Source organism: Mesocricetus auratus, unplaced genomic scaffold, assembly GCF_017639785.1.
Source record: "Mesocricetus auratus isolate SY011 unplaced genomic scaffold, BCM_Maur_2.0 Super-Scaffold_100018, whole genome shotgun sequence".
Classification (NCBI taxonomy): domain Eukaryota; kingdom Metazoa; phylum Chordata; class Mammalia; order Rodentia; family Cricetidae; genus Mesocricetus; species Mesocricetus auratus.
Window position 1 is genome coordinate 34,577,170 of NW_024429199.1, and position 24,772 is coordinate 34,601,941.

At 39.9% G+C, this 24,772-nt stretch overlaps 1 long non-coding RNA gene across 1 annotated transcript; it reads right to left on the reverse strand.

Annotated features, from left to right (window-relative positions):
- Positions 1 to 467: 467 nt before the first annotated feature.
- LOC121132799 lies at positions 468 to 22,727 on the reverse strand. Its single transcript, XR_005869425.1, has 7 exons — positions 22,589 to 22,727; positions 19,489 to 19,545; positions 18,603 to 18,812; positions 7,807 to 7,922; positions 4,938 to 5,029; positions 4,517 to 4,580; positions 468 to 2,342 (listed from the first exon to the last, which is right to left on the reverse strand). It is a non-coding gene; the product is annotated as an uncharacterized LOC121132799 (long non-coding RNA).
- Positions 22,728 to 24,772: the final 2,045 nt, after the last annotated feature.

The window sequence follows — 24,772 nt, forward strand, 5'->3', positions numbered from 1 at the left end:
TTAAATGTTTTAGTTTTTTCACATATGTGAGCGTAGACACGTGTGCCATGCACTAATTTTAGGGAGTTACTTTTCTCCTCCCAGGAAGGGTTTTAGGAACCAAACCCAGGTTATTAGGCTTGTGTGGAATGTGCTTTAACCTGCTGCTCCCTCCATATTGCCTGCTCATTACACAACCATTTAAATCTTTCCTGAGTACTTCTACCTTGATGTCTACCTAAACAGTTAGCAGAGTAGCTGCTTTTATTTTTTAAAGCTATAATTTCTTGCTTAGCTGACAGATATCCTACTCTGTTAGGATCTTTACCTATGAGAGAGATTTCTTGCAGATGATAGGTAGTTGCATATTGTTTTTAAATCCAACCAGTTACTCTACAAGGTCTCTCTCTCTCTCTCTCTCTCTCTCTCTCTCTCTCTCTCTCTGTGTGTGTGTGTGTGTGTGTGTGTGTGTGTGTGTACATGGGTGTACTGTCTCATGTGTACATATGTGGAGGCCAGAGAGATGATGTCTCTGTGAAGCCTAAAGTGTCTCAGCCTCTATGACAATGTGAAGTGCCTCCAGAGGTTTATTGAACCAGTGATCTCAGGCTAAGGGTTATCAAATGCCAAAAGTATACTTAGGTGAGAATGTCAGCTCCTTAGCCATCAAGGGTGGGCTCTCTTTCTCTATACACTTCAACACCTGAGTTGATGCTCCTGTCATCTGTATTGCCTTCCTATTTCTCTGTCTCTCATATAAAGCTATGGCAGGAGTGATGGCTCCCTGTTCTCAGGTCCCCAGAATAGCTCAGTTTTAAAGAGCAGGCTTTGTCTCAAGGTGGCGATTGGTCACAGATCTCTGTCTAAGGCACTTCCATTGCATCTAAACCCAAACCATGATTTGAGGCTTATAGGAGCATGTGTCATTCTAGAGGTAGGACACTCTCTCTACCTTCACTAAGGCCACATAGCTTCTATTTTAGGTGACATTTCTTTTCTCACCCCTGTCTACACAACTGGGGCTTCATGGGTTCCTTTGGCTGATATTCTTTTGGGTCTCCACACCTATCATACTTCCTATCATTCCCTTTTCTTCTCTGTCTTTCTTTAGGATAGAGTTGATTCTTTCATATCCTAACTTTTCTCTTTCACCATGTCACATAGAGGCAACTCACGATCTGCCATCTTATTTGGAAGTCCTGTTTTTTTTCTAAGACAATACTGATATATGTTATAAAGTCACAGCCATATTGGGAAACAAAGATAATGGAGATCTTGGCAATGTTCAAAAATCTATTGATTGTTGGATTTCAAGGTAGGGGGTATTACATATCAATTTTTTATATACTGTGGAAGTGCTCCACTACTGAGATATAATCTAGTTATTTTCCTTAATTTTAAGCAATAGTTTTATTAATTCTTCGAGAAAATCAAACAATGTATTTTAAACATATCTAACCCCCTCCCTCAACTCCTTCCATAACTGCCCTCTTCCTCCTATCCGTTCCACTAAATTTTGTGATTTCCTCTTTGAGAGTTTATGTTACCCAGCTAGTTTTGGGAGTGAGATGTACCATGGTGTGTGGGTAACCTTTTGTGGCGTTTGGGTTAAATTGTTGAAGAAGGCAGACTCTCCCTCTCCCAGTAGCTATCCAAATTTAATAATTGTGTGCACCTTTCCTATGCTGGGATTTTATCTGACTGGAGCTTGCCCAGGTCCTGTTCATTCTGTCACAACTGCTTGGAGTTCGTATGTCCAACTCTTCTCTTGTACCTGGATAACACTGTTTGCCACCACATCTGGCTGAATAACATGGTTTTCAGCCACCTCTGGCTGTTGCTGTTAAAGGGCCCAGGAGCCCATGACTAGATAGGTCATAGGCCCCAGGAAAGAACCCAATGCTCTGATTCTGCTAAATGGAATAGCCAAACAGCTTCCAATGATTTATTGATGTGACCATAGATCAGCACATCTCTCATCAGAGAAGCTTCTCCTTGAAATAGATGGCAATTAATGCAGAGACCCTCAGCTGGTCAGCTTGCAGGGAATGAGAGTGTACAAAGTGCTCAGTCCCAAACTGGAACACATCTCTTCTTAATATTTCAGTGCTCACTTCCAATTTGAAAGACTTTGGATGTTTTTGAAATAATGCATTTTGACTTCAGCAAGATTTATGCTGTACTGTTACAAGATGAGATGATAAGAATGAAGATAAATCTTCCTTTTTATTTTGGAAAGCTTGAAGCAGCATTAAAATAATAGAATAACAGAATAAATCTTGTTCTTCTTTCATTTCAGCCATTTTATCAAATGCCTCTTTTTGTTCAGTGTACCACTGCCTTCACCAACATTCAAAACCATCCTGAAAGGATGAATGGACATACTGTTACTAAGAAAATGACTTTCTGTCAGCATAAATACAGTAGTGTCTATTGACTCTTAAATTAATGCCTTTAAAATTAAATGTAGGGTTTGAAGAGATGGTTCGGTAGTTAAGAGCACTGGCTGCTCTTCCAGAGGACCTGGGTTTGAATTTCAGCACACCCATCTATAACTCCAATTTTAGGCAATCTGACTCTCTCCTATGGCCTCTCAAGGTGCTACATACACATGGTACACATACATACAGGCATGAAAAACACCCACACACATAAACTAAAAATACATAAATCTTTAAAAAGTAAATTTAAATGAAATACATTTTAAGGATGAAGAACAACTGGTTTTAAAGGAATTCATGAGGAGAATATATTTAGTGGGATGGCTTGAAATAAACCATAGGCAATTCAGTGTAGCATTGCTAAATAAGTGGACGCCATCTAAGCCGGGACAAAACTGGGATTCAGATAAAAGGCTACGCTATCTGAGACAACACCATGAGCCTTGAACACTATCGTTAAGATGATAATACTTCTCTGTTGCTGTGATAAGACGCTGGCCACACACATAGGGGATAGAGGTTCTATTTGATTATAGGATACTGTTCATCAATGAGGTGGCCATGCTGGGAGCTCAAGGCAGGAACCTGGAAGAAGGAACTGAAGCCAAGCCCACGGAGGAAAGTGTTTACTGGCTTGTCCAGGTGTCTTCCTTAGAGGTCTACCTGTCTACAGATGGCACCACTCACGGTGGTCTGGTACCTCCTCTATCAGTTAATAATACACCCCACACACATGCACAAAAGCAGATGCAATGGAGGCAGTTTCTCAATAGTGGTTGCCTCTTCCCAGGGTGTCAAGCTGACAACTGAAGCTGACTATGACAAGATCCCAGCAAACCATTTCCTGAAAAAAATGCAAAGCAACCCAGTGCACCTCATTTGGAGTAAAATAATCTTAGACTTCCCGATAAGATGGTGGACAAGAGGCTGCCTCCTTGTGAACCAAAGAAGAAGAACAACATCAGAATATAAAAGATGAGACTCTATCCTCCAGAGGGGAGATGGAGAAAAGATCCAGCAGTTCACAAAGGCTGTGACAGGATATGTGAAAACTGTGGATGCTGAGTCAAACCAAACCGAACTAACCATGCAACCGAACAAACAAAAAGCCCAGCCAAGCTGAACACAGCTTCAACTGTGTGATTTTCCAGTGAGGAGACTACTGAACCCCAGCACTGTGTCCCACTTAATTCACTCTAGCTAGGGAGGTTCAGCTTTGGAAGTAATGCTTTGACCTTCTCTGTTACTCATGATTAAAGTCCGCTCGACTCCAGGACAGTCCATCACTCATTTATGCTCTGTGTACAACACAGTGATGGAGGATTCCTTCTTTATGTATGTTTCTCTTATTGGTTGATGAATAAAACACTGTTGGCCAATAAGGCAGGAAGATAGACAGGACTAGGAGAGGGGAGTATTCTGGGAAATATAGGCTGAGAGGGCAGACCAGAAGAGTTGCCATGTGAGCCGCCAAAGGAGTTAGAGGTCCGAACCCTCCTCCAGTAAGTAAAGATCACGTGGAAATACTCAGATTAATAGAAATGGGTTAATAATTAAGACAGAGCTAGCCAATAAGAAGCCCTAGTCATCTGCAACAGTTCTATAGCTAATACAGTGTCCGTGTATTTCTTTGGGTCTGAGAAGGGCGGTGGGACCTGGCTGGGAAAGGAAACCCAGCAACAGCACAGCAGCAAAGATTGAGTTCCTTGTTATCTCTTGACATCACCTTCATCTGTTTTTGTTTTTTTCTCCCCATGGTTCCCTTCCATTTCTTAAGGATCATAGTTCTTGGATATTATAACAAACAGCACATTTTACTCACCTGTTTTCCATATTATTCTAGTAGAACACAAGTCCCCCGGGAGCAGACATCCTGGTCTATTCCTCCCTGAAGCATCCCTTGTGATAACTCTAGCGCAGTACTGTACACAGAACCAGCTTTCATATTTGTTGATCGTATGGATGAAAGAATACATTTAAACTCCTCCCACTGCTCTCATATTTTCTACTTATTGTCAACAGCCCTAGGAGGGCTGTCTTTACCCACTCCTGTTCATGCAACAGGTATTAAAATATGAGAAGTCATGAACACCTACCAGTTAACTATGCTCTTGTAATGTTTAATAGAAGTCTGTTTTTCCTATGGATTTTCGCCAGTCCCTGTAATATGAATTTAGAATCTTGACTACAGTGACACTAATACATTAAACTAAAACAGTATATATCTACAACAGACTATGAGCAAGCATGTATCTACATAAGTATCTTAAGCAACTGATTCAATAGTATTACTTGCAGGCTACACTTAAAGATAAACTAATAGATTATGATGCCAGTTTATGAACATATACATCTGGAATACTTGTGCATGAACAATCAGAATATAAACAATATAATGGGGCTATATAATGGTCACAAGATAAACCTGAGACCTGGAGTCTATATATTATGGGTAGTCACTACTTTTAAGTTTTTGCTTGAGTTGGTCAGCAGTGAATTTATTTTCTGCTGACTCACCACAATCTCTGTATCCATTCTCTCAGATGCATCATGACACATTGGACCACGTGATGTCTACTCAGAAGACATTTGTTATTTATACAAGCGGCCTGAAAGGAGAAGACGAAAACGTTTACTCCAAAGAACAGTGGTTTGGAATTTTAAAGAAATGTTTTCTAAGTAGAGGAAATTTGAAAACTGTAATGGTAGGGCTCTCCACTCTCCACGAGATGGCACTAATCATCCTCCCACAATATGAATTTCAGTATTCATGGAGAACCAATGCATCTATATGCATATACATATACACATCCATATATGGGCACAGATTCCTGTTTAAATACGCTAAAATGCAAAAATGTCCACGTTGAATGTGTGCCTAGAAACATACTCATATTAGGCAAGGATGAAGCATAAGACCTAAATGAATAATAAATGGGAGTGAAATGCATGAACTATTTCAGAAGGACTGCATATCTTGGGGACACTGAGTAGATTAGCAATTTAGAAACCTTCGAATGTTTTCTAAAGCACATCAGTGTGCAGTCCCTGATTCTCAGAAGGAATCTTGCTCCTGTCAGCATCTGAGAGCAGAGTGTAGCTTCCTGTCTCTCCATTGGTAAGGTTTAATCAAAATTACCACCTTCATTTGAAGTTCTCCCCTGATCAGATCCCAGCCCTGTGCTCTTGTGAGAGAGCTCTATCGACAACAGACTTTACTATGGATTTTAAGGTGACAGACTCAGAATTACAGCCAGCTGGAGAATCAACTAATGTTTTGGATCATTTTGAAGTCATCATTTTCATTACATTAGCACTAAAAGGGGGATTGATCAAGCAGGTGAACTTTATAGGCAGCTGCATCAAATAATACAGGAGGAGAAATAGAAGTTCCTCAACACTGAAAACCACAACACACATTAGCAGACTAGATACTCATCTCAAATTGGCCCTGTGGGCATTCAACCCAAGTGGGCATTTGGGAGTCAGCTTACATGCATGCAACTGACTTTGCCTCTGTGTGAGACCCCTCTCCCTCCTTGCTTGGCTGCTGCTTCTTCACTAAACTGCCCTTCTTAGTGTGCATGCAGTTTTCCTCTGTGTGCATCCCTGACATCTTAAGACAAGTTTGTAAGGAAGCTTCATTTCAAATCATTTTGACATCTAAAAGTCATCTTCTTTGGTGGTCTTCAGCCACAACAATTTGGAAGCTGATATGTTCATGCTAATTTTACAGATAAAAATCTTGAATCAAAGACGTGACTTAGCCAATGTCAGAAACTAGACAGAATCAAGGTCATGGTTGACCAGAACTCCAGACCTCTAGATAGCTCATTCTGCTCTTTCCTGACCAGGGAAATGGCTCATGATTGATATGTCATACAAAACAAAGACTTAATTTTCTCCTTTGTACAGGAATGGTGTAAGGCAAAGATCTTTTCCCAGTAGATATTTTACATATGGTCCTTTTCACTCCTAAGTATTGTTTGCTAGAGCCTTCTTGAGATACAGTCATGGCCTCAGAGGAAAGATACAGTATATTAAATTGCTTCTAGTCCTAGAACTGGATTTTCATTAAGGTCAGTGCCTGATTCTTTTTTAGTACTGCCCCTGGGCACTTGGGAAAGAATTCATTTTCATGGCTGGCAAGGGCATCATTCAAAAGACAATCTGAATGTGGCCTTTGATGTATTCTTTTCAGAGTTACTGTTTGAATAACCTGCAGGGAAATCTTTAAAACATACTAAAAGTGAATGTTGTTTCCAGTTTGGGGGACACACACACAAAGAAACACTGATAAAGTTCTGTATGACGCTGTATATTAGTGTCAGCATGTGTCCAGGTGTGGTGTGTGTGTGTGTTTGTGTGTGTTATGAGGGAAAGATGTTATAGTCTCTGGGAAATAGCCTACCCAGAACTTCTTATTAATCTATTGGCCAACATGCCAATCCCCAAATTTTCAGTACTTTCAATGTGAATTTACCAAGTCTGAGCATGTGAAATAAAAACCAAGAAACAAAGAACAGAAGTGTGAGGCATAATCACCATCATGAGGGAACACCCAGTGAGCATTCTTCAAAGATTGACTTTGAACTCACCTGGTTGGATTACTTACTGCTCTTAAGTATGGTAAAAATATATGACATAAACAATTTAAGAAAGGGTTTGTTTTTTCTCATGAGTTCAAGGGCTTAGTCATTGGTTGTTTGGTCCAATGTATTTGAGCAGGATATTATGATGGCAGAGGACATTCTTTCTATCCCTCATTTTAGACAAGAAACAGAGACAGGGAAGTGTGAGTACTTCACTGGGCTTTTGTTTTTCTTCTTTATTCTATCCAGTTCCCAGCCCAATGGATGCTGCTACTACTTACCTGTTTAGCATGGGCTCACATCCTTAGTTAATCCCTATGGATTTACAATTGCAGACACACCCAGAAAAGCGGGGGGTGGGGGGACTGATTCCTAGGTCATTATAAATCTAACGAAGTAGAAAATACTAAGACTGTCTTGACAGATCTCAAAGTGGGTAGCCTCACTCTAATGAGATGCTTTCTGCTTGTTCCCCAGGCAGCCAAAATGTCACCATGTGTGAGAATAAATGAGGTAAGTCAGAGGGGTGTATGTGTACATGTACCACAAGTGACATGAACATAGTATCTGAAAGCAAACCAGGAGATGTATTTATGATGCCATTTGCTGAATTTTAACCCTTTCTTACTGGTTTCTAAGAATAAACAGCACCTAATATTCCATCAGCAATTACAAACCTTAATGGTATAGCTGGCGTTCATATACCCATAAATGTGTATTTGCACACATACATGAGGGAAAAACATGCAAAGAACATGGATGTGGGAAACACCTATTTCTTTAGCATGGCTTACCTGAGTAATAGCTGTTTTTAGCTCTGGTCTTCTAAGCAAGGAGTTCTTAGGCACCAGCCCTTTGCTGGGATTCATCGGATTTCTCTCCAAAGCCGTGACTCTGTTGATTTTGTTCACTGCCAATTTTCACATCGTGAAAAACAATAGCTTAATATTGGAGTGGTTAAATTCCAGGGAAGGCTGACAGAATGGAGTTCTCCAAAATCTAAACCCTGCCAATTTTGATGTCTCTAATTTATTCTAACAACCATTTAAGTCTGAATGCCTCCATTTTAATCACATTAACAGTAAGTATATTACAGAGCCTAAACACCCAAAGAACTCCAGTGGCAAAATGAATTTGGCTGTTTCTCCTCCTGTTTTTATTTGGAATGATATTTACTGTTAGAAACCTTCAGGCAAACCAACCCTTTGGTAATTTCCAGTTGACTCCCTTTGCTTCTTAGTTGCCTGGACCTTAGTGTTGGCCCAAATATAATTGGGGAAATATGCATACTTATTATCCAAGTAACAGCATGTGTGCCAGACTTCCCGTTGCTGGCATTTAACTAACCAGGAGCTCTTACAGTTTCTATGCACTTGACTGTTATTACAGGAAAATTGTTTGAACAAATTCCCATCAGTTCCTGTCAGTCAACCCCAAATGCAGGCCTGATTGGCATCATACTGGAACCACAGGGATGAAGGCTCCCAGGAAACCATGTGTCCAGGAGTTTCCATCCCTTGATCTTACCAGGCAATAGTATATTCAACCTTCAATAGGCCAGATGTAGAGACTTCTTTCTGTGAAGCCTGAGTCATGGCCAGTCTGCCTGTGCCTCTAAGGCCCTCATACTTAGCTGCAAGTAAGCTGAATATTCCATGCAGGTTAGGTGTTTTTTTGTTTGTTTCTTTGTCTTTAACTCAAGTGCTTCCCTTCTCCAGGGTCCAGTTTCTGTCAATAGCCTACACCTCAGGAAATAGAGTAAACATGTTTCTGTCCTGTACAAGCCAAGTAATTTTCACATTTAGCTTCCCAGAAGCCATCAAAACACATGTGCACAGGCTCTGAAAATACGCATGTTCCATTTCTCAAGGTTGCCAGGCTTCGGTTGACTAAGGAGAGGACTTGCACTGTCCTCTCACTTAAGCTATTGCTATGCAATGTTTGGAAAGTCACTTGTACTCTTTTAGATTAAGTTTGTTCAATGATTAAAATGAAGGAACAATTGTGTCTACTTCATACAGGATGCTGTACAAAAACATGAGACAGAGCTTACAAATTGAGTGTTTAATAATTCACTTTATATGGCCAATATTACATAAGAACTTAACTACACTAGTGACAGAATGGTCATTGTATGTACTGTTTCAATTCAAGACTTTTTGAGAGATGGTGAAGCTTTGAGTGATCTCTGATAACCACAGAAGACTTCTTCATAACTTTTCTATCATTAGTTTCTAAGCACTATTAGACTAGACGGTGGTGGCTCCCAGAGTTTCTACATAATCTACACTTAAGGGCAGCTGTGTTGTACCCTTACAGGGGCAGAGATTGGATTCAATTGTGTTTGCATAGTAATCTTCCTCATTTTTCTGGACCTATGTGGTTATTCTGTAAGCTGGTGAATGAAGGAATGATACAGGCCCAGGACTGTTGTCCCACACTGCCTTCACCCTGTAGCCTTTTATTAAAACCTTGGGTGTCCCAGGTCATACTTTCTCCTAGAATTTTATCTCCCACACCCAAGAATATTTAAAATTTTAAGTTATATTATCAGCCCTGTTTCAGTTTCTAAAAATCCTTGAGAAACTTCATGACGATAGAATTGAATACATAGACACATGCTAGTCTCTTCTTTATTAAGCTCAACAAGTCTCTTCTTTATTAAGCTCAACAGCACCCTATGCAGCCAAGGCTTTGTTAGTGGCCTTGGGTTTTTTTCACAACATTGAGGAGTAGAATCTTCTGTTAGAATATGAATTGAATGAAATAAAAATGAAGTGATTTTCTTTAATCAAGCAATAATCCAATGGGAAAACAGGCTTAGAGAACTGTTGACTTCTTATTCAGCATGTCAATGCATACTTTATTATCAGTTGGCACATACTTTTGAACGACTCACAGGTGGCCTGGCTTTGACATTGTACAAGGTGAAATAGGATATTTTTGATTCCTCAAAGTAGATGGCATATTCAACTTTCTTTTCAAGCAGCTAATTTATTTTCACTGTGGATGTCAATAAAATTCCATTATATATTGGTTTCCATCAGCACTCAAGTTCTAGGTCAGTAAACACAAATTGAACAGGTCCTTCAGCTTGAAAGACAACTGGCCTCATATTCAGAGATTAGGGCTCAAAGAGAATAGATAAGACAGGAGCAAGTATTAACACTAGTACTCTTCTTCTCAGGGAAAGAGGAATGATGAAGTTTCTCACTTCTCCCAAGATGCTAAAGTGTCTGTTTGAAAGTGGAGAGTGGAGTGATTGTGTGTGTGTGTGTGTGTGTGTGTGTGTGTGTGTGTGTGTGTACGTGTGTGTGTACTGTTGGGTCCATGAGAAAGAAGAATCCATTCTCTCACGTTTGGAGAATGGTCAGCATTTTTCTTATTGTTGGTGGTAGTGCAGCTTAGCTATGTTTAGATCAGTGGGACATCATGAAATATGTGTCCTATTTCCTTAGTCTGCCTTGGAATTATCCACACTGGGCTTTCTTTTGGGGCCAGTGAGTTGAGTTCTAAGTGATAGATGTAACCAGGCAATGAAAGAAAAATCAGCTATTATTTGGAGAAGATCAAGATACCTACTCTCATTTGGTGACAAACACCAACTTTGTTGGAGTATTCAGCTGCTGAAGCTATCAGGAAAAACTGCTATCCAGTTACCATATTTGAAATGTATCTAAAGCTAATCATCATTACACAGAGAATTTCACCTGCATCTTTATCAGGCCACATATCTCTAGGTTATAAGGAATGATCTGAGGACAATAACAACAAAGAAGTTGTAAAATGTAGCATTTAATTGCAGAGTCCTAGGTCTTAGGAACTGGAAACTCTTCCAACACATAAAACTAAATAAAATCTATCACATAAATAGGGAATAATGCTACAGCTTCTTTATCAGCTTTGGAAATTTTAGCACTAAATTCATTATTCTTATATATAGCCCCTTGTTTTTGGAGGTCAAGAATATTTATAAGGTTCTGTCTTTTACAAATTAATTTGGTTAATCAAAAGTAAATTTATCCTATATGGAAAGGACCCAAATATTAACTAATATTAGAATAGTCTGTAATAAAAGGGCATAAGTATTAAATCATCTTAAAGCAAGCTATAATAAAATGCTGTAATACCAATGGCAATTTAAGGAGTGTTTTTTTTTCATTATTCTTGATGATATCATTTATGCCAAGATGGCTTCCTCCAGGACACACAGACTATAAATTTTTAGTTTTCTTTATGGGCATTTAGAGAGCTTTTTGGATGTAGAACTGCTAAGTCACAAGGCAGTGTGATGACAAAGAACCCTGCACACTTAACCCTGGTCTAGAAGGACGATATCTACTTATCTTCAGTAAACTTCTCAAGCAAAGCAGGTTGCAGAGTTGTTCCTAGGCCAGCTTTTGTTTGCAGCTTTCTTTCCATTCTTGATCCTTCTGGCAGCAAGCACAGTTGACATTAAGTATGCTGCACACTGTGTCTTTGGGCTTAATCTCTCTCAGTATCTGAAAGAAAACCTAAGCCACTACTAAAAAAAAATAAATAAATGCTCCAACCACATTAGAACTGATAAAGTAAAATGTCAGCTACAAAAACATGGCAGGCTTCTTAAAACATGAGGCTATATAAACTGGGGTGTTTTATTAGTCAGAGGAGGCAGCACTATGAGTGAGAAAGGGATCTTGGGAGTCACTAAAAGCAATTTTTATTCTGCCTCTTTGTAACCAATGTGTGACCTTGGCCAAGTAGCAACTGTGTTCCCTAAAGTCTTTTCATCTGCAAATGTAAGATGGGCTGTAGTACAAGTTCTAATAGGTCTTGTGAATAAAAGCCCAGGGGGAAATGCTGAAAGAGCAGAGAGAAGGAGCAAGCCACAACCACACCTTACCTCCCTAGCTTCCTAGCCTGCCTCCTTAGGCCTTATCACTTCCTCTCTCTGCCTAGTCATGTCACTTCCTGTCTGTCTGTACAGACCTCCAGATCTCTATGGTTAGCTAGTGACTAGCTCTTCTCTCTGATAGTCAGACAAGCTTTATTTGTTAGAGTATGAACAAGATATCACTACAGTGGACCCTACTTAATGTCCCATCTGTGGCTAAGGTTCTGCATTCTCAAGGTGCTGTTAGATGTTTGTCTTTCATGGAATGATAGAAGTAGAAATTTCAAAGACACAATTTATAAAGTAAAATGATAATTTGGTGTCATATTATGTAATGATCTTGTGGAGGAAGCAGTTGAATGCCACTTTACCTCTCTAGAAATTTCTGGGTGACACTACTAATTATGGGAATCATGTGTGAATAGATTCTAGACCCTGTAGGAAGCTAGAGTGCAAGTAACCCTACTTTTATTCCTTCCTTCCCTTCCTTTCTCTCTTTTTCTTTTCCTTCCTTCCTTTCTTCCCTCACTCCCTCCCTCCTTCGTCTATCTGTCCCTCATCCATCCATCCCTCTGTCCATCTGTTTGTTTGTTTTTGTCTTCCTTCCCCTGTCCTGTACCTCTGTCATGCTTTTCCTTCCTCTCTCCCTCCCCCAGTATAGTCCAAGCAGTCATGGAATTCATAATCACCCTGCTTTTGCCTCCTGTGTTGCCATTACTGGTGTGTACCACTATATTGAACACAAGATATTGCCTTGCTTTAAGCACACTAAATAACAATGGAAATATTACAATAAAGGACTCTACTGTGAGCCTGGAGGTACTTGTGCCAGGGCCATGGTCCAAATAAAGCATTTAAACGACCAAGTGCGGCAGCTGATGCAGAATCCAGAGCATCATGTCAGCAATGCTTGTCTTCTGGGAGAGGTGAACACTGATACTAAGTAGTTATAGTGGTCTGGTGAGCAAATATAAATAAATGTACTGACTCTCAAGACCTTGGCACAGACAGTACAATAACGAGTTGTTTTGACAAGTCCAAAAAATGTTTCTGTCTCTCCTCTTTCCTTTGATTTGGCACCTACTTTACCTCGTATTGATTTGTTCCTCATTTCCCTGGCAACAAAATTTGCCTTTTTCCTTATTTTCAATATTATATTCTCCACACAGAGTTTATTTCTAGGGCCTCCAACTTCTTCCCAAGTGACTTATTACATTTTCTTTTTGTCCTTTATTAGCTTTCCTTCCAGTGAGAATATAAAAGCAAAAGAATATTAACTGGCATCCACGTGTGCATGTGCATGCGTGTGCATACACACATACACACACACAGACAGACACACACACACACACAGTTGTATTTCCCCAATTATTTAGGCAAAGGCAAAGGTAGACATGAAATTCTATGTGGTTGACTTGAGAGCTCCTGCCAAGCTTCTCCAGAAGATATTGCCTCCAAGTCCTTTGCCAGCTCTATGCCTAGCTCATCTACTCCTACTATAGTAGGACAAATGCTGCATTTGATACACGCTTATAAAAAATTATATACATCCATTTAATGTTTCAATCAATCATCATATTGAGAACTCTTTCCTATTTAAATTCCATCACAGCACAGGAGACCACCATTGCAACAATGACCTCTTAAAAATCATATCTACACCTGCAAAGCATTCATGTTTATAAAAGGCTTTTGCAATCATGATGGTAGTCCAGTCTCACTTGGTTGACTTTTAAGTAATGTTTTTAGTTTACAGATGAAGACAGCAAACATCCCAGAGTACAGACATAATCAATTCATTAAGTCAAATGGCTTTGTTCTAGCTCTAGCTAGAGCCACTGAAAGTTTACTGGAAACATTCAGCTGTCTCCATATTCTCTAGCTTGAGTGCTCAGACACAGGAAAGGTCAACTAGAAGAGAGGCCACAACATAGTCCAGCTTCTAGGTTCTGCCCCCAGCTGATACATCTGGCTAAGATCACCTGCATGCTTACAAATGAGTTTTCATGGAATGGCACCATAATTGTTGCTCCCCAAATCCCTATCATGGATGACGATGGATCCTTCATTGTACCGCATTTCTGAAGTTTTAAATTGAATTTCAGAAAATGCAGTTACAGTGGCCATTAAATTTAGGAGGGCACTTTGTAAATAAGTAAGGACCTATGGAAGTATCTTTGTTTTAATGTATACCTTTGGGGGTCATTTTAAAATACTGTGTTTCTCTACTTTGATGACATGTTTGTATTTGGGTCTGCCTGTGAGTATGTGCACACTAGTGCAGGTGCCTGCGGAGCAGGAAGAAAGCATCAGGCTCCCCCGGGCTGGATTCACAGACAGCTGTGAGCAATTGGATGTGGGTACTAGGTGCTGAACTCAGGTGTGTAGCAAGCACTTTTGACTGCACATCTCTAGATGACCCATCTCTCGAGCCCCATGAGCCATTAAAGAAACAATCCCATATATATGATAGCTGCGTTTTTCTCCCTTCAAATGACATGCTTCTTCCTGTCTTTAAGAAAATTTTCAGTGATTTATAGTCACATTTTATCAAGTTGTTTTACTGTGGAAAGTCAAGATTAAGGCACATATGGCTTAGCTTCACAGTGTTTTATTTCTCCTTTCTCGTCTAAGAGTCTGGTATTACAGGGAGACTGTTAGGGGAGGATATGCTGATAAATTCTTTTGAAGCCTACAAAAAGTATCTTTTCTAAAGTTCAGAGGAAATGCACTGAATACTGAATTCAGTACACAGTGGTACTTAGTGGTAGTTTCTGTTCCTTCTGAGACTTAAAATATGACTCCCTGATAGAAAAGAAAACCTCTATGACATCAGAGGACCCAAGACACAAATAAGTTCCTATGAACTACATCTGAGAAATCAATAGGATATCACAAAAAAACCAGCATTATGACTTTGAGTAGAGCAGTCCATATCATCTTACCACTATGAAGGTATGGATGTTAGAGAATCATCTGGGGATGCTAAAAAAGGCTTAGGGTGAGGATGGCAAGGGCAGAAGAGATTCCTGTTTCTTCTGGAGGTGCCCTTTTGTCAGTATCTAGGTGTCCTGAGTCTCTATGACTATGTTGACATCTCATCATCTCTACCTGACCTGTATTTCTGTAGACTCTTATCAGTGAAGCTACTCTCCACCTTCTGACTCCTTAGGTAGCAGTCTGGAGATGAAGCTTTACTACAGGTCTATGACTTATCATCGCTCTCCAATCACCAGTGAGAGGCCATGATGGAGCCCAGTGCCCTAGCACACAGTTATGACTAGAGCCGCAGAATTTTTGATTGACAGCCTTGCTAACTGATGCACTGTCAAGAACTGAAACATCAGATCAAGCCCGGACTCTACCGTCAAGTGTCTCCCTTGCTTTGAAGGAGGCCCTTGACCTGCTCATGTCTCGGTCTCCTTCTCTGAGAAGTTGTGAGTTGTGTTTGAGGGTAACTATTTGGAAAGATGCTACATTTGTTGATCATTTCTAGAGTGTTTACTGTGAGGCAGGGGGATTGCCCAGAAGCATGGGAGATAAAAGAATAAGCAAACCAGACTCAAGAATTTTAGCAGGTGAAAACTTTTTCTAATTTTACACATTCCTCATGCACCATTAGCATTGGCTTTCTGTATCAATGACACAAAATGTTTGAGGCAAACCACAGTAAATTATACCTTACATGAGTTTCCAGTTCTGTTGAATGCAGAGACTCATGCTGCTGTTAGTTGTTCCTTTTGTTTTTGCAACTGGCTGATGAGGTCATGAAGTCGGGAAATGTAGACGTGTGGGCATATGGAAGTTCCTCTGTCTTAGGTCTTCCCAGCCTTTCCGTAGTGGAGGGTGGATGCTGTGTAGCCAGGATGTGGTTAGATATGCTCCACAGGACAGCCCAGAGCTCTCCTACATGCTGTACCAGATCCCTGGCATGCTTCAACCTCAACCTTGCCATCTTCAGACTGCTGATTCATGCTCCCGATGCAAGCCTAATGGCCATGAACATACTCTGTTCTTTTCTGTCTTTCTTTTTCCTCTTCTTCTTTGGGAACATTTTTCTGGTTAACCAGGCAGATGATATGCTAATGCAAATTGGCAGACTTGAACTCAAACTACAAAAATACGATCTGCCTCATGGAAGAAACAAGGGACCAAAGACACTTCAAGGTTGTCCTCCGGATTTTTCTTGGGTCACACAGTAAATGCTCAGAAGAGATACAGGTGTTCAGAAGGTACCCCTGGTGACCATTGGGGTTTAAGACCACGATGAGAAATACTTCTTTTCATTTAAAATACAATTCCTTTGGATTATTTAAAATAAAATTCCTTTGGATTCTCTCCGTAATGTGCTGCATGAGACTCCCTGCCAGTTTCTCCTTTTGTGCCAGGAGCTCTAGCTCTGTACACAGTGAGCTCAGTGAGGCAGAAAAGCCAGAGCCTGCATCTTCTCCAAATCCATCCTGGTCCCAACCTGGCTGTGTCTTGCTTCTGAGTCATGAAGCCAGGGTTCACTGGAGGTCAGCACAGCTCCACAGGCTCATTCAGGGATTTCACTGTATGGCTGTGGATATAGTGTTTAATCTCCTCTCGTCAGCTGGCTGGATGCTACAATAATATTACCCTGTGTTGCCACAATAGTGATTAAAATACAAGAACACGCAATTCCTGCTTCCAAAGCCCTCTCTCAGGAAAGCAGGCAGGAATCTGCAGCAGGAACGAGCCTTCTGCAGCATGCAGATATTCCCAGAAAGACCATTCCGAAGCCTGTTTATTAGGGCCTGAGCTTTCATGGCACTGCCACGTGGAATGGCAGGGTGGCTGCCTGCTGTTTTATTAAGCTTCTCTTCTGTCTGACTCATACTCACAAAATTTCTGACCATGGACTCGGGATTTACTGTAAAGTGAGTCATCTAAACAGAACGAATCAAGACTCTCCAGGCAAATTCAGCTCAGTTTTGGAGCTGCTATTTCTATTCTCAAATGGCTTTTTTTCCTTTAGTATCAGGAAAAAAGAACATTGGTGAGGAGGGTCTGGGTGAGTCTGTTAAAGATGCGAAAATGAATAAATCACTTTGAGTAAGTCCATGCCCAAAGCCACAGCTTTCAGATGGTAAAAAAGGAAGATATTTGCTTTCTGCTGGAAAGGTCACAGTAGATCTGTGAAGCTGATTTTTTAGAGCAATGTGTTAAGCACGAAGAGAGGAAAGACATCCCTGACAAAGCAGAATGAATGTGCGGGTTTTATTTTTCCTGACAGAGGAGCAAGATCCAAATCTAAGTCCTGAGCAAGAGGTCATTTTGGCACTCAGAAGGCTGTTTGCTTCATCAGTTCAGCACCTAGACCTTCCTGAGGTGACTCTTGCCTTTGTGTCATGAGTGGCACGGGTGTCCTCAATGCTCTGGAAGTAAAGCCTTCCTTGGATCTAGACAACTAAATTCATAATGTATCTTTTGAAGTGAGACAGAGTGAACAATACAAATGACGGGAATAGTGTTGTTAGTGTGCATATCAGTACAGGGGAAATGGGCAATATGCCTCTCTCCCTAGGACTGTCACAAACCAATAGCACACAACATCAAAAGGCCATCACCATAAACTCTAACTTAAGAGGAGTCTCTGGTTCTATGATCCTAATGAGAACATGATTTGTTTGGGGTTTCTTGTGACAATATCCAGTGACAAGATTAGTGAAAGAAGTTATGTGGGTCTGGTAATTCCTATTATGCAGATGGGAAAGAAGAAGCAGAGAGCAGCAATCAAGGAGTGGACTAAAATCTTTCTTTTTATGATGAAATGCCTTGGTTTGGGCATGGTTTGGATTGTAGCATTTCTTTTGAGGAAGGGAAAGGAAGAAACGGAGAGCTGGGGGGTTCAGGCTGAATCTGAACTGACAGAGAAATCCAACAGAAACAGTTACCCACTGGCTTGTTATTTGAAAGTCAAAGAGTAGACACAGGTTCTGGTGGACAACTAAGACATAGTCCCATCTGAAGATACTTGAATCATAGGAAATATTTCGAACAAAATTAAGAAAAGTTGGCTCTGTTAACATACTCCCTTCTAATAAACTGAGCAGGCTGGGAAACAGCCCACCTGCTCATCCCAGAAAAGGAAGGGCTAATTCCCCCTTACACAAAGATTCTGCTGTATTCAACGTGATGGATGGCATCACATGAGATGTTTAGAAGGTCATAGTTGGCACGTTATAATGTATTATATACAAACTTTATCTTGATTTGAGAACATGTTAGTTGTCAAGTGTAATGTATGAGAAGAAAAAGAACAGTGAAGACAAGGATCATGAGATTCCGATAGAGACAGAATTATGAAACCTAGGCTTGGCCTGGGAATGCTTAGCCTGGCCCTGTCCTCTATGTGGTAGGCTGTGGCCCAGCTCCAGGAACTCACCGATCCTTGGTAGGCTCTTGTTATCATTAGAGAATTGGACATGAGGTGTGGCCCAAGTGGCCCTTGCAGCCCAGATCAAGATTTTAAAATGGAAAGACCCGAAAGCACCTTCTTACGGAAATGTGACCAGCCATGGCCAGCCTAGCGAAGGGAGAGCAAGTGCATTTGTGAGCGTTTTCCTGCGCATGTGCTACAAACCAGCTACTAGGCCCGGAGCAGCTTTATCCATTTCCTCGCCAAATGTGAGTCATAATAAATATGAGACAGAAGGAATTTAAAAGCCAGACAGATTTTTTTTAACTTACATTTCCAGAGGTCTCAGTTCATGGTCATCTGTGTCAGGGTGAGATAGAGAATCTTGGCCGATGGAAATTGCTCATTTCATTGCAGCCGTGAATAGGGAGGGGAGAAGTGCGCCACAGATGGACAAGGTCGCATCCACAAGCACAACCCAATGATCTTCCTTCAGCCCAGGCCCGCCTTTTCACTTTCTACCACCTCTCACAGCAGTGACGCTAAAGGGAGAATGAAAGCCTAATAAGTCCATGGAGATGTTTCATATGCAAGCCAAGACAAATGCTCTTTACCACGTGATAATCAGAACTGCCGCCACTTAACCTCACTAGGTGTCTCTCTAGTCTCTCTCTCTCTCTCTCTCTCTCTCTCTCTCTCTCTCTCTCTCTCTCTCTCTCTCTCTCTCTCTCTCTCTCTCTCTCTCTCTGTGCTCTGTTTGCTCGAATGTTGGTGAAGGATGCTTGTGTGCACAGAGGCCAGAGGAAGACTTCAGGTGTCCTTCTCCACCCTGCTAGCCTTACTCCCTTGTGATGGCTCTTTCACTGAACCTGAGCTAAGGTGACAGCCAGAAAGCTCCTGCCTCTGTCTTCCACAGCATTTCCACAGCTTACAAATGCCTGTGTGGCCACGTCTAGCCTCTCATATGGGCTTTGAGGTCTGAACTTTTATTTTCGCACTTGGCCAGCCAAGTGTTCTTATCTAGTGAACCACCTTCCTAGGCCCCAATTCTGCATGCATTCATTTTCAATAAAGATGCTTATAGAATTGATGCATATGTCAGACTCAAGTATTACAAAATACATGCCAATTAACTAACGCCTTTATTTGTTATACGATTGTAACATCCTGTCATAGGCCCCACAAGCCAGAAGTTAATGAGCAAAAATTTTCCAATACCGCATCTGTGGTTTTGAATACACAGGAATATAGATGAATCTTTCTCAGTGAGTGTATCTGGAAAAATAGAAATCCATCAGAATTACCTGAGAAACTTGCTCAAATCTATCAGTCATCCTTACACTATATTCAACCATGTCACATGGACTAGTGGATGTTACTGCTGTTCCTTATTCATGAGGAGTAATGGATTTGAAAAAAGACACCTGTTATGTTATTACTTTGTAAATTTTTAACTAGTAGATTTTTCATTATTATATTTTTTACAAGTAAAGGGCCTTATAGATGATCCAGTTTAGGTTGTCATGTATTTTAATAGTTCATTTATGACTTACACAGTCATAGTTTGACATATCATGAACATTCTTTGCCATCTATTGCGTCACCGATGTCCTCTACCCATAAATACACACATTGCTTCATCAAAGCATTCACTTAGGATCAGATTAAAATCAAGTAAATCTCTTCATTATAAAACAGCAAATGTAATCATAGTATCAATGAGCCAGCATCTACCAGCAATCTGATACTGGAGTCAAGATGTGTATACTGGCTGCTTACAGTTGGATTTTACCCTCTGGAGTCTTCTGAATTTTTCAGCTGGACATTTGTTTATATTTCTGAAAGATGGGATTAACAATGCGAAAGACTTCCAGCAATACCTGAGTGGTTTTCTTCCCATGAATGTTGGTTGGATAGAGATAAAGCATCTATGCTTTTCAAGTGCTTCTGAGATGTAAATATTTAGCAACAGTTATTAGAATCACCTTCAATACTACACACTGTATCCTACAGACCAAAATGCAGAAGAAAACTGTATTGGTTAAGCCTTAATGTAAGCATAGACCAGAATATCAAAAACGGGAGCTGTAGACTCAGAATAACAGAGTGATACTTACAGATTGTGAGCTAAAATAAAATCTGTGAGTGGATCTATACAGTGGAACGTACAGAAACATGGAACCGAAGACCTGCATCCAAATCTCATTTTGCAAGTTCTGGATCTACATAAAAGTCAGCATGTCTCCTTAGGTTCCAGGACCTGACTAATCCCACTGGAATGTCTTAATGAGCAAGTCATCTAAGATGTGTAAAGGGGTTTCAGAAACCATGAAATCCTTTTCATAGGAAGTATTAAATTATTTTCATAGGAAGTATTTGATTCACAAAACTATTTAGAAAAATATAAAATAGTGCATAAAGAGACTGTAGAATATTGTTTTCTTTGTTTGGCCTGAAATTGTGTAATCCTGTTTATGTTTACTTAATATGCCTCGTGGCAGTTCACAACTAATCAACTGAGGACACGCTGAGGAGAAAACAACTGGCAAGAACAAGGACTCAGCCTCAGCTGACCTTGCTTCACCCTGCTACAATTTATTGATTAAGGTTTCATGGCCACGATGCTTTTTAAGCCACTTACTTCATAGATAAAACACATATAACAGTATCACATATAATAACGGTAATAATTTTGATTTTCAAAGCTCTTAGTCCATTTGAGTAATATATAGACTTAATGAGACTTATTTCCAGTACAAAGTTATCATAATTGTTGTTCTCCCATTAACCATGATTCTGAATATCCATATGGTTTCCGTGCTGTGCCAAACCCTGCTAGTTTTGTAGTCTCTTCCTCCTTCTCTTTGCTGGTTCCCTTCCAGAAACAGCTGATTTGGGATTGCCGTAATTACAATGAAAACACTTTGGATGCCTGATTAACAAGACAGTGTGATACATATGCATTATACTAAATGTTCTAACCCACAGAAACATCTGAAACGCAAGCGTCCTTTGAAAAATAAAGCCAGGGGATGGTCATGCATGACTGGGGACATGTTCTTATCCAGGTGACTCTTTTCAAGGTCATAGCCTTACTTTCATATTTCCTTTTCTTGAAGTAAGTGTTTTGCAAACATCATCCTGCCTGCAGGAATCTGGTAATTGGTAATGTGAAGGCCTGTCTGAGAAGCAAATCGCTGCTGCGAAGGATCCGATTTAGCATCATGACTTTTATTCATTTTTAATATAGAATTTCATGGCTCATCGAGAGCAAAGCTAGTCTGTCATGTCTCTTTGTTCCTTTCAGAGAGTGCCGAGCCATTGCTCTGTTTGTGCTTTTGCAAATATCAACACAGTTTTAGAAGAAGGGAGTGACATTCTGTTCCCTTTCCCTGGCTTTTTTCTAAGTTCACTGAGTTTTTGGATTTTTCTTTTTTTATCTCTAAAAACTCCTTTCACAATTTTACTGATTCCATCTTGCAGATCCTGTGAATGAGTGCCATAGCTTATCAAAAATCATCACTTTATATTAAACTTATACTTGAGCCAATATGATGGGATGATCTTCCTGCAGAACCTCTTCATTCCTTTTCCTTTCTTTACAGGACTGCAAATTGGAGAACCAAGCATCCAAAGAGTCCTCTTACACAGCTAAGAGGAGGTGAGCATCTCTTTCTTCTCTTTTGGCCTTATTTTCCATCTCCCTGTGGCTTACAGGACCATAGTAACTTACCACCATGCTGCGAATACATCAGTGATTCACCAGAAGGCTCAACTGGCCCACAAGGACATTGCTTTTCGAGTTTGATCTCAGAATATCTCAGAATAGCCAATACGTTCTTAGGCTGAGACAGCTCAGCGTTTAACCTGCCACTTTGCAGTTAGCTTCATTTTATTAGCTTTCATATGGTAAATACAGGTGTTCTTAATTACCTGTCCCCCTCCTTAATTGCCTCTTCCCCTCCATATTTCTTTTTGCCTCTGCCTTTTACTTTCTCACTTACATTTAATAGGTATATTAGCAGAAGCGAAATGTCCAACTAAAAGTTATCTGAGTATTTAAGTCAGCTTTTACTCTGGCCTGTGCTCTAGCTCTGAGATGAAGGTTCAACTTTGTGTTGTGCCAGATATTCATTCTAAAAGCACTTCTGAGAAAGTGGAATTAAAGCACAACTATAAATAAAGAGACAAGAAAGTTGGAGAAGAGAGAGGCATTGCATTTAGCATGCTCTTCTGAGACCTCTGATCACAGTCTCTGCCAGACTGTTTAGAAGAAAGTTCTATAACACCAAGCTGGTTACAGTGACGAAGTACACACCTCATCAGTGTCAGCTACATGCCTTTATCATCCTGCAGAAAACAGAGCAAAAAAAACAAGAAGTAGGTTCAGGCTATAATGAAAACACACAAGCAGTGACATACCTCCCCAAGCAATGCCCTACTTCTTAAAGCTTCCATAACCATTCTGGTGTGACCAGCTCGGGACCAAGTATCCAAATACATGAGTTCATGCGGAGTATTTCTAATTCAAACAGTGACACACATGAACATGTGTGAACATATATATATGGGATTAATATACAATACATAATAGATCAATATATAATACATATTTCTCATTCCTTTGACTTCTCTATTGCAAAGTATTTTGAGTACAATGTAGTAATGTTTATAGCCAGTAAAAAATTCTTTCTAGGTTATTCTGAATTGTCAAGATGTTTTTATTGGGCCAAATGAGGTTTAAGGAAGTGAAACTACTACTAAAATAACATTGAAATGTTGATACCCCTGTATAATGACATAGTAAGGCTTTAGATTTTGTTCCCTACTCCAAATGCCCAATTAGTCTGCCACGTGTTCATGTGACACATCCATAGAATGACCGTACTGTATGTCTGTACACAAAGCATGGGGGGAGGGTGAGCAGGACAGAATTACAGAGATGTTAAGGTCATTCAGTAGCTTGCCATTTAAGGTGATTGCCATGGCTTCTGTGTGTTGTGGGAAGAAGTGCTCAAACAAGATGGATGTGATAGAGAGTTCCTTTGCCATAGTCACTCAGAATCAGTGAATGTGACATCATGCTTAGATACAGCAGCAGTATGGAAGACACCATGGGTGGGTGCTAAATTATAGACCAGTAAGCAATAAATGGCAATTGGTATAGAAAGATGAGAGAGGAAGAGTCAGTTTGACTAGGTGTAACTTGTGTGACTCAGTAGTGATTACATATCAGAGCTGAAAGAAAGACTTAGGGACACCAAACAACCATCAAGAGATATTTGTGTAGCAATGTTTATTATATGCCATTCAGAGTAGTTAAGTTATTCAAACAACTTAGGTGTCCAACAACAAAGGAAGGGATAAACAAAAAGAGGCAAGATATATAATGTTTTTTTTAATCACAAAGGGTGAAGTTGTATGTATTGTTTGTAAGATAACAGATGCAATTGAAGATGATCATAGTAAGGGTGAAGTTGTATGTATTGTTTGTAAGATAACAGATGCAATTGAAGATGATCATAGTAAGGGTGAAGTTGTATGTATTGTTTGTAAGATAACAGATGCAATTGAAGATGATCATAGTAAGGGTGAAGTTGTATGTATTGTTTGTAAGATAACATGCAATTGAAGATGATCATAGTAAGGGTGAAGTTGTATGTATTGTTTGTAAGATAACAGATGCAATTGAAGATGATCATAGTAAGGGTGAAGTTGTATGTATTGTTTGTAAGATAACAGATGCAATTGAAGATGATCATAGTAAGGGTGAAGTTGTATGTATTGTTTGTAAGATAACAGATGCAATTGAAGATGATCGTAGTAAGGGTGAAGTTGTATGTATTGTTTGTAAGATAACAGATGCAATTGAAGATGATCGTAGTAAGGGTGAAGTTGTATGTATTGTTTGTAAGATAACAGATGCAATTGAAGATGATCATAGTAAGGGTGAAGTTGTATGTATTGTTTGTAAGATAACAGATGCAATTGAAGATGATCATAGTAAGGGTGAAGTTGTATGTATTGTTTGTAAGATAACAGATGCAATTGAAGATGATCATAGTAAGGGTGAAGTTGTATGTATTGTTTGTAAGATAACAGATGCAATTGAAGATGATCATAGTAAGGGTGAAGTTGTATGTATTGTTTGTAAGATAACAGATGCAATTGAAGATGATCGTAGTAAGGGTGAAGTTGTATGTATTGTTTGTAAGATAACAGATGCAATTGAAGATGATCGTAGTAAGCAAAGTGAGGCAACCCCCAGGAAAATGAAAACTGTGTTTTCTCTTATTTGTGATTATTAGATTGTTTATGTAGATGCAGAAAATCATGAATGCATATATGAAAATAGAAGGGTAACTCCTAGTTTCCATGTTTGAAGAGCTAAGTGAATCTCTGACATGACATGAGCAAGGCAGAAATAGTTAGCTTTGTGAATGAGGTCAGTTTTGGAGATGAGAAGCCCAAACATCTAATGACATGTTATGTAAACATCATC